Here is a 9809-nt window from a genome sequence, read left to right on the forward strand (position 1 = left end):
TGTGTATGCTTTTTAAGCTCAAAAATAGTGTTCAGACTTAACCTTGCCTCAAAGATCTTCACTAAACAATAGACCAAGCTGACATGTTTTCCTAGAAGAGAGGAATTCCTAGTATTACCATTTCTCAAAAAGAAAAAATGACTTATTTTTGAAGTACGTATAAACCACTCCTAAGGGACACAACTTTATGGTTTCACAATGAAGTAACCCTAAAACATGGGTGTTACAATCAGCTGGAAAAATTCCCCCACCCCTCGAGCTAGCTACTTCATCAAACTTCACCCATGCCATGCATGGACTCATTCCCCTAATTTTTGCACCAAACTATTTATCTTTTGCTATTACAAATTTAGTAGGTTTATTGTGCTACTTTGACTAATATAAAGTTGTAGGTTTTTCCTTCTAAGTTACCAAGGCATTACAAATTTTTTCCATTAGTTTCTTCTTTCTTGTGTCAAACAAATCTTTTTATAGAAGCTATCAACTCTTCACTCTTAAAGCCTTCATAGTCTTCACTTATAGTAATTGTCATTATATTTGGGCTTTCTAGAGGAACACCATCCTCTCTCCATAATTGCTGGGACTCCTCCGCATCTTTTCTCTTCCACTCTTAATAACATTAATTAGTATTATCATCTTGTGCATACTTGGAATTAGCTCTTCATAGTCTATGTCACCTCTTTCTCCCATTAACACACATATGTTAGATATATCCAAACCCCATCTAACATATAAGTACCTGCCATCACCAAATCTAGAAATGTTAAGAAATATTCATAATAGGTTTATATATCATCAATACTTGCTGAGAATAATAAATCTGTTTGAATTGGACAAGGAATGCATGCAAATATTTTGATTCTGATTACCTCAAAGCTTGAGACCTGGAAGCATGAAAAGACAATATCTGCAATCAAGAACAATTTTGATAGTAAATGACATGACACCGTGCACCTCTTATTTTTAGTTGCTTCAACAAATCATCTACTCTGAGTGTTAGGATAAACCACGGACAGAAATAAAAACTACATGCAAATATAACCAATAACAAAAAATAATAGAACACACAGAAATGAACACAAGGCACCAAGATTTAACGTGGTTCACCTAATCCCTGGGCTACGTCCACCAAACAGCAAGTCCGATCTTATTACAATCCAGTGATTACAACCTGATTACAATCCGTAATCCCTTACAGCTCAATACCGCCACAAGAACCAATTTCGAATCACCACACATGAAAAAATACCCAACCCTAAGCCCTTTTTTATACAAGTATTAAACCGCTTTAGGGTTATAACATGTCGGCCATATGTCGGCCATAATATGTCGGCTACCATGTCGGCTACTTCCAAAAAAAATTAGAAATAAAAACTACATGCAAATATAACCAATAACAAAAAATAATAGAACACACAGAAATGAACACAAGGCACCAAGATTTAACGTGGTTCACCCAATCCCTGGGCTACGTCCACCAAACAGCAAGTCCGATCTTATTACAATCCAGTGATTACAACCTGATTACAATCCGTAATCCCTTACAGCTCAATACCGCCACAAGAACCAATTTCGAATCACCACACATGAAAAAATACCCAACCCTAAGCCCTTTTTTATACAAGTATTAAACCGCTTTAGGGTTATAACATGTCGGCCATAATATGTCGGCTACCATGTCGGCTACTTCCAAATTTTTTTTTTATGTACAGTACTTTCCTGACCAGTCACCACAATCTAACAATCTCCCACTTGGGGACTGATCAGGCTCCACACTAAACAACAATCTCCCACTTGGAGACTGATCCTGTAGCAATACAACTACCGCATGGGGCTCCCACTGGATCAAACCACCCTGGACTCTGCTGTTCTTTTATTCACATTTAGTCTAAAAGACCAACTGAAGCTAAAGAGGAGTTCAGCTTCTCCCTTGTGACAACCTTTGTCAACATATCTGCTGGATTTTCATTGGTATGTATCTTCTCCAACTTTAACTATCCATCCTCCAAAACTGACCGAATGAAATGGTACCGCAACTGTATGTGTTTGGTCTTAGAATGCAGAGCTGAATTCTTAGCAAGATGAATGGCACTCTGACTATCTGTGAACAAATAATTATCCTTCTGAGGATGTCCCAATTCTTCCAAGAAGAACTGAAGCCATATCATCTCTTTGGCTGCCTCTGTAGCAGCAACATACTCTGCCTCTGTAGTGGAGAGAGCATTAATCTTCTGTAGCCTAGAAACCCAGCTCACAGCTGCCCCACCAACAGTAAAGATATAACCTGTAGTACTCCGCCTGGTATCAATATCCCCAGCCAAATCTGAGTCAACATAGCCCTGTAAATCAGTAGTAGAGCCCCCAAAGTGTAAACACTTATTGGATGTTCCTCTCAAATATCTGAGAATCCACTTGACAGCATTCCAATGCTCAAAACCTGGATGACTCATATACCTGCTAACTACTCCCACTGCATGTGCAATATCTGGCCTAGTGCATACCATAGCATACATCAAACTTCCTACAGCTGAAGCATAGGGTACCTTGGACATCTTATCCTCCTCTTCCTGTGTCTTGGGACACATCTCCTTAGTCAATTTCAAATGACCAGGTAAAGGTGTGCTGATAGCTTTAGCATTCTCCATAGAGAAACGTTGCAGCACCTTCTCAACATAATCAGCTTGAGATAGCGTCAATGTTCTGTTCTTCCTATCTCTGCAAATCTTCATACCAAGGATTTGTTTTGCTGCCCCCAAATCCTTCATAGCAAATGCATGTGCTAATTGGCATTTTAGCCCCTTAATATGATCCATGTTAGACCCATCTACAAGCATATCATCAACATATAAACATAAAATAATGTAGCTATCATCATCCAACCTCTTAAAATAAACACAGTAATCTGAATGACACCTGTTATATCCATGCTTATGCATAAAACTGTCAAATTTCAGATACCATTGCCGAGGTGCTTGCTTTAGGCCATATAAACTTTTCTTCAATTTGCACACTAAGTTCTCCTTACCTTTGACCTCAAAACCCTGTGGCTGAGCCATATATATTTCTTCATCTAAATCACCATGAAGAAAGGTTGTTTTAACATCCATCTCCTCTAAATGCAAATCTTCAGTAGCCACAAGACTTAAAACAGTACGAATAGAAGTCATTTTAACAACAGGAGAAAATATCTCATCAAAATCAATTCCCTTTTTCTGTGCAAATCCTTTTACAACTAACCTGGCCTTAAATCTTTTCTTACCTCCTTCCTCTTCTTTCAACCTGTAAACCCATTTATTCTGTGAAGCCTTTTTACCTGCAGGCAACTTGCACAAATCCCATGTCTTATTTTTCAGCAAAGAGTCCATTTCATCTTTCATTGCAGACTCCCACTGAATCTTAGTATCCACCTGCACAGCTTCATCATAACTTTCAGGTTCACCAGCATCAGTAAGTAAAATAGAATACAAAGAGGGAGAAAACCTTTGTGGAGGTCTAATTGGCCTTGTTGACCGTCTAACATTCACTGGTGTGTGTGGTATTTGTTGTTGCACATCATGAGGAATGGCTGGAACATCAGCTTTTGGAGTATCATCCAGCACTACATAATCATCTTCTTTCGTCTCATGTTGCTGCAACAGATCTTTGTACAACACTTTTTCATTGAATATGACATCCCGGCTTCTTATAATTTTATGATTTTCAAAATCCCAAAGCCTATAGCCAAATTCATTAATGCCATATCCAAAAAAGACACATTTCTTTGATTTAGCTTCTAGCTTGGTTCTATTTTCAGAGTCTATATGAGAAAAAACTTCACAACCGAAGGTCTTGAGAAAAGAATAACTCACCTTCTTACCAGTCCATGCTTCCTCTGGAATACCACAGCCCAAAGGAGTAGAGGGACCTCTATTAATCAAATATACTGCAGTATTGACAGCCTCCGCCCACATGTGTAAGGGCAACCCAGCATGCAACCTCATGCTCCTTGCGCGCTCCATTATAGTCCTGTTCATGCTTTCAGCCACTCCATTTTCCTGTGTAGTCCTTGGAACATTTTTTTGTCTACGAATACCATTAGTGGAGCAATAATCTTCAAATTCATGACTGCAATACTCACCACCATTATCAGATCTGAGACATTTTAATTTCTTACCAGTCTCATTTTCAACCAAGCATTTCCATTTCTTAAAAGTTTGAAATACATCAAATTTCTGTCTAAGGAAATAAACCCATACTTTTCTAGTTGCATCATCAATAAATGTAACATAATAATGAGAGCCACCAAGGGAAGATACCTGAGCCGGTCCCCATACATCTGTATGCACAAGCTCTAATTTCTCCTTTTTGTTTTCCTTCCCTGTCTTTACAAAACTCACTCTCTTTTGTTTTCCATACACACAACTTTCACAGAAATCCATATTTACACATTTTAGACCTGGTAAAACTTTCCTTGAATGAAGTACTTTCATACCTTTCTCACTCATGTGCCCAAGTCTATTGTGCCACAGCGCTGTATCAGAATCTACAGCAGCTATTTGTTCTCCCTGCTCAACTGCAGTAATTGTTCCTGAATATTCATTTTTCTCTGAAACAATCAAAGTAGAAAGAACAATATGACCTGTACAAAGATATAAGGTGCCTACTTTCACACCTTTTTCTACTACAAGGGAACCTTTTGAAACCTTCCAATTTTTATCATTAAAAGTAACTACACAACCCTCATCACCGAGTTGCCCTGCTGAAATTAAATTTCTACTTAGTTTTGGAACATGTCTTACCTCATGTAGTAGCCAATGATTCCCATTCTGCAACTTAATCTTAATTTTTCCCTTTCCAACAATCTGACAAGGTTCATTATCCCCCAAATAAACAAGCCCAAAATCCCCTTGGACATAATCAATGAAATAACCTCTATGAGGTGTAGCATGAAAAGAAGCACCGGAATCTAAAACCCATGAATCATCAACACTCTCTAAAGACAGAAGCAAAGCATCCTCTTCGGATTTGTTACTTACCACATTTGCCTCTTTGTCTCCATCTGATTTATCTCCTTCATTTTTCTTTCGAGTCCAACAATCTTTCTTTTTGTGCCCTGGTTTCCCACCGTACCAGCAATCATTTGGTCCTCTCGATTGAGACCTCCTCCCCTTTGACTTTCCTCTTGATTTCCCACGATTTCCAGAGTTACTTCCTCTTTCAGTCGTTCTGCCCCTGCTTTGTGCATTTAAAGCACTTCCTGATGTAGATCCACCTGAGGATTTTCTACGAGTTTCCTCACTTAAAATAACATCGATCACATCATCATATTTTAGGGTACTAGATCCAGGAACAAAATTACTCACCGCCATTACCAAGCCATTCCAGCTTTCAGGCAAAGAACACAAAATCAAGAGAGCCCTAATTTCTTCATCAAAATTGATACCCACAGAAGATAATTGACTAGTAATAGTATTAAACTCATTTAAATGATCTGCAACAGATCCACCTTCTGCCATTTTCATATTAAATAAACGCTTCATGAGAAATACCTTATTTGAAGCGGAGGGCTTTTCATACAGTGTCGCTAGGGTTTTCATCAAATCTTCTGTCGTCTTTGCTTTTGTAATATTAAATGCCACCGATGGTGCCAAGCATAATCGAATGCTTCCGAGTGCCTTTCTATCCAAAAGATCCCATTCATCCTCTGACATAGTTCCCTGATTCTTGGCTTTTCCTTCCAACGGCTTCCATAAATCCTTCTAATATAAATAGTCTTCCATTTGCATCTTCCATAACTAGAAGTTCTGCCCATTAAACCTATCAACCCTCAGCTTACCATCATCTGCTATTGCTCCCACTCAACCGTGAGACTCCCACTTAACCGTGAGACTTTCCTGCAGAGGATAACTGAAAAACAACTAGGCTCTGATACCACTTGTTAGGATAAACCACGGACAGAAATAAAAACTACATGCAAATATAACCAATAACAAAAAATAATAGAACACACAGAAATGAACACAAGGCACCAAGATTTAACGTGGTTCACCCAATCCCTGGGCTACGTCCACCAAACAGCAAGTCTGATCTTATTACAATCCAGTGATTACAACCTGATTACAATCCGTAATCCCTTACAGCTCAATACCGCCGCAAGAACCAATTTCGAATCACCACACATGAAAAAATACCCAACCCTAAGCCCTTTTTTATACAAGTATTAAACCGCTTTAGGGTTATAACATGTCAGCCATATGTCGGCCACAATATGTCGGCTACCATGTCGGCTACTTCCAAATTTTTTTTTTTTTCGGGGCGATGCCCCGAACCCCACTATTTATGAAGTATGTACAGTACTTTCCTGATCAGTCACCACAATCTAACACTGAGAGCCTACAAAAATCAAGAGGATAAAGCTTAGAATATCATCTAATGTCAATCATGGACCAAGATACTCTCTTAATAGTCAATTTTTTCCTTGGGAATTTGGAGTAATTTCTAACAAAACAAGTTGTACCTACAATTTCATCAAATAGATTCAATTTTTATGTTAGGTAATAAACACGAAAATTGTTAGTTGGAACAATACTAGGAAATTATTCTGAAAAGAAAGAATACATTGAAAACTATAAATAGCATAACCTTGGAAAAACTTAGTCATGGTAACCATAGGTTTGTAACTCACAGTGGATATGTTCATCACTTTATAGGCTAAACAATGAGAATTAGATGCTGACACATCTTGTTCAAAGAATGGAGAATCCTTTGGTCCCAATTTTAACATATGTTTTCTCAATGCTACTACATTCTCCTAGTGGTAATGTATATGAGAATCATAGTATGGATCTAGAAATATGGGTGAATCTACATTATCACTAGAGACATAGAAGATCTCATTTCCACTACAACAAATTAAGGGAACAAAAGAAGATAGGTTGATTGAACCATACTAGAGCAAAGAAAGTGTTTCTATAACTGTTAATGAAGTCATCAAAATAAATCCAAAGGATGCAGAGGTGTGAATAGAGAAAATTGCATTGATAATCTCCTGCATCATATTCACTAGTTTTTGAGCACAAGGTTCTTCATTGGAATCATAGCAATCTATTGCAATCACATATAGATGCTTTCTTCTCCTCAAAAGAAATTTTGCTAGTGAGTTTAAGCTATTACCATGTTCAAGATTTTGTTTTTCCCATCCATTCTCATCATGTCTTTCTTGTGCATTGGATGATCTTCCCTTAGATCTCTCTATAGCTTTCCTAATATGCTCAGGAATGCCTTCATTAGAGAACTATCATCTTGCACAAGTCTATGTGAACTATTGAATGAACTAGAGTGATAATCTAGTTCCAGAGAAAGTTTGAGAGATGTATCTTGTACATCCTTAAATGAATCAGTCTTTGATTCTGATTCTACATTTTCAACAGGATCACTCTTCCACTGTGGGTGTCTCATCCTTCATTGTGAAATTCTTAACAAATATACTTTACAATGTTGAGGTCAAGAATAGAGGCGAACATTCTTGAAGCCATTTTGTCTGCACTTAGACCAAAGATTCTTATCAGCTACAAATTTGTAGAGATCAGATGCAATAGACTTGTCATCATGGGGATCTATCAATAACCTATTTTGTAATGTCTACACATAAAGTGACTAAAATTTATCAAACACTAATATATTATATGAAAACTCTGTTATAAATTCTTGAGCTAAAATTCTTAGATATAGACTATACCTGATGAATATCAACTAGTCCTCCCTTATTTGTGGCTACTATGGGTAATCCATGTGCAACTATCTACACAAAATTAATTCTTTACTATGTGAACTTCTTTTTAATGATTTAGATGGCATTGGTCATGTGTTGAGACTTGTTTCATCATTCCTTATGATTTTCAATAATACACATACACTCTCTCTTAGAATTCCTCACATGAATTGTACATTTTCTTCTTAAACATTAGTAAAACTTATTATTTTTATTATGAGATAAAACATTGTTGACAATTAAAACTTTGTTAACCCACCTATATTAGAGTCAAGCCAAAAGGTTCCACTAAAGCTGGATTAATGCGAATACCCTACACATTGTAACACAATAATTTTGAAGGTACATGTATTTCATTTATCATGGAGAATGTACTATAGTTTAGAGTTTTTATCTAATATATAGATAGAAAGCTTCACCGACCTTTATTTTTGCAGAAATTCTATAGATGTCATTGACATCTGATTGTTTGTGATGCTTTGGATATGCCACTTCTCGATATAGATCATACTTGTCAATTAGCTTTAGAATAGTAGTAAGCAAATTCACACTTGCTGCAGGCATTAGATCAATATCATCTTGATTACCCATGATCAAAATCTGTTAGTTTATTAAAAAAAACTAAAAATCATTAGCTATAGAAGCAGTACAACATGCCACAGAAAGGAGACAAAATTTCAGAAAAAAAAGCATACCAAATTTGCTAATTTCCTTAGCTTGTTGCACTCCCCAAAAGCCTTCACTAATGTTGTGATATTTTTTTAAGGATTAGGTTGAACAAGAGCCAATATTATTGGATTTGAAGTATTGTTCAAGAATCACAGGGTCTAAAAATTAAAAAATGGGTGTTAGGTCCATATCATTTATGGTAAATTCATGACAATGCATTAGACCTAAAAATGCTTATGTTTCCAATTAGAGTGCACATGTTTATGCAACCAATTTGTAGAGTATACCAAACCCCATATAGAGGCAAGGAACAAAGTTTGTCCCTCTCTTACCTCATTCCACAAAGGGGACTCAAATAATGGAGTAGGATCATTCTCCAAATCTTCCTCTATGCTATCATCTTGTACAACAATGTTGATGAAGTCCATTCCAAGAGATATGACCTACAAAAAGTATAACCATTATTGGAAAATTATGACTTCACATTGTAACAAGCATCCATACCTAAGAAGTCATTGACTATTTCTCATACAAGTACACATAAATGAAACAATCCATAGAAGGTGGGTCTGAGGCCTATGTCGAAAGATGAATTTGGATTTTGAGGTATTGTACTAAAATTTGGTGAATGCCTTATTAGCTTTTCAAAATCTGAGATGTGGATTGAGTGGAGGTTACAAACAATGCAAAGTGAAGATGATTTATGGCAAGAAGTAAATGATTTATTTTAAATTTCTAACCTTCCCACTATATTACTAAAGTGCCAAGGAAGTCCACAGTGATTTGTGGAGACACAAAGACCATTTATTAGGTGATAGATTATTTGGTGCAAAGCTTCTAGTGAGGAAGAAAATGGTATTGATCCACCATTAAAACAAAATAGAGCTTTTCCATCAAATGACATTAAATTTATGTAATTTGAAGTTAAATTTTGAATTTAATGTGACAATATTCTGGAATGACCAGTGAAGTGGTTTCAATTTGGCAGCAAAGACTAGATTTCTAAGGCCATCCTAGTGGGCATTGAAAATACCATAGGTTTCTTCAAACGCTAGCTACTTGTTCAAAATATAATAACTCCCTTGCAACATCCACAGAGCTGCTCAAAGTCTACAGATCATGAAATGTACCTTTTCTGATTTTGTATGATATTTCCAACCTCTAATCAGATTTTCAAGATCAAACAACTAATATCACAAAGATCCACCAAATTTCTCCAGAAACCCCAAATCGGGTATGCTGAAAATAGTGCCAAAAGCTTCACAACTTCACAAATTATTAATAAATCTGAAAATGGACATTTTTACAAAAATTTCAGCAGCATAAAATCTTACAAAATGACATTTCTAGATCCGTATAGCCTATACAAAATAGTTCACAAATGTAGGAC

The 9809-nt window shown here is 36.5% G+C and overlaps 1 pseudogene; it reads right to left on the minus strand.

Annotated features, from left to right (window-relative positions):
* Positions 1 to 454: 454 nt before the first annotated feature.
* On the minus strand, positions 455 to 8847 carry LOC149544583 (putative sucrose-phosphate synthase 2; annotated as a pseudogene).
* Positions 8848 to 9809: the final 962 nt, after the last annotated feature.

Source organism: Cupressus sempervirens, chromosome 8 (assembly GCF_028749045.1).
Source record: "Cupressus sempervirens isolate cs-2001-9-10 chromosome 8, ASM2874904v1, whole genome shotgun sequence".
NCBI classification, from domain to species: Eukaryota; Viridiplantae; Streptophyta; class Pinopsida; order Cupressales; family Cupressaceae; genus Cupressus; species Cupressus sempervirens.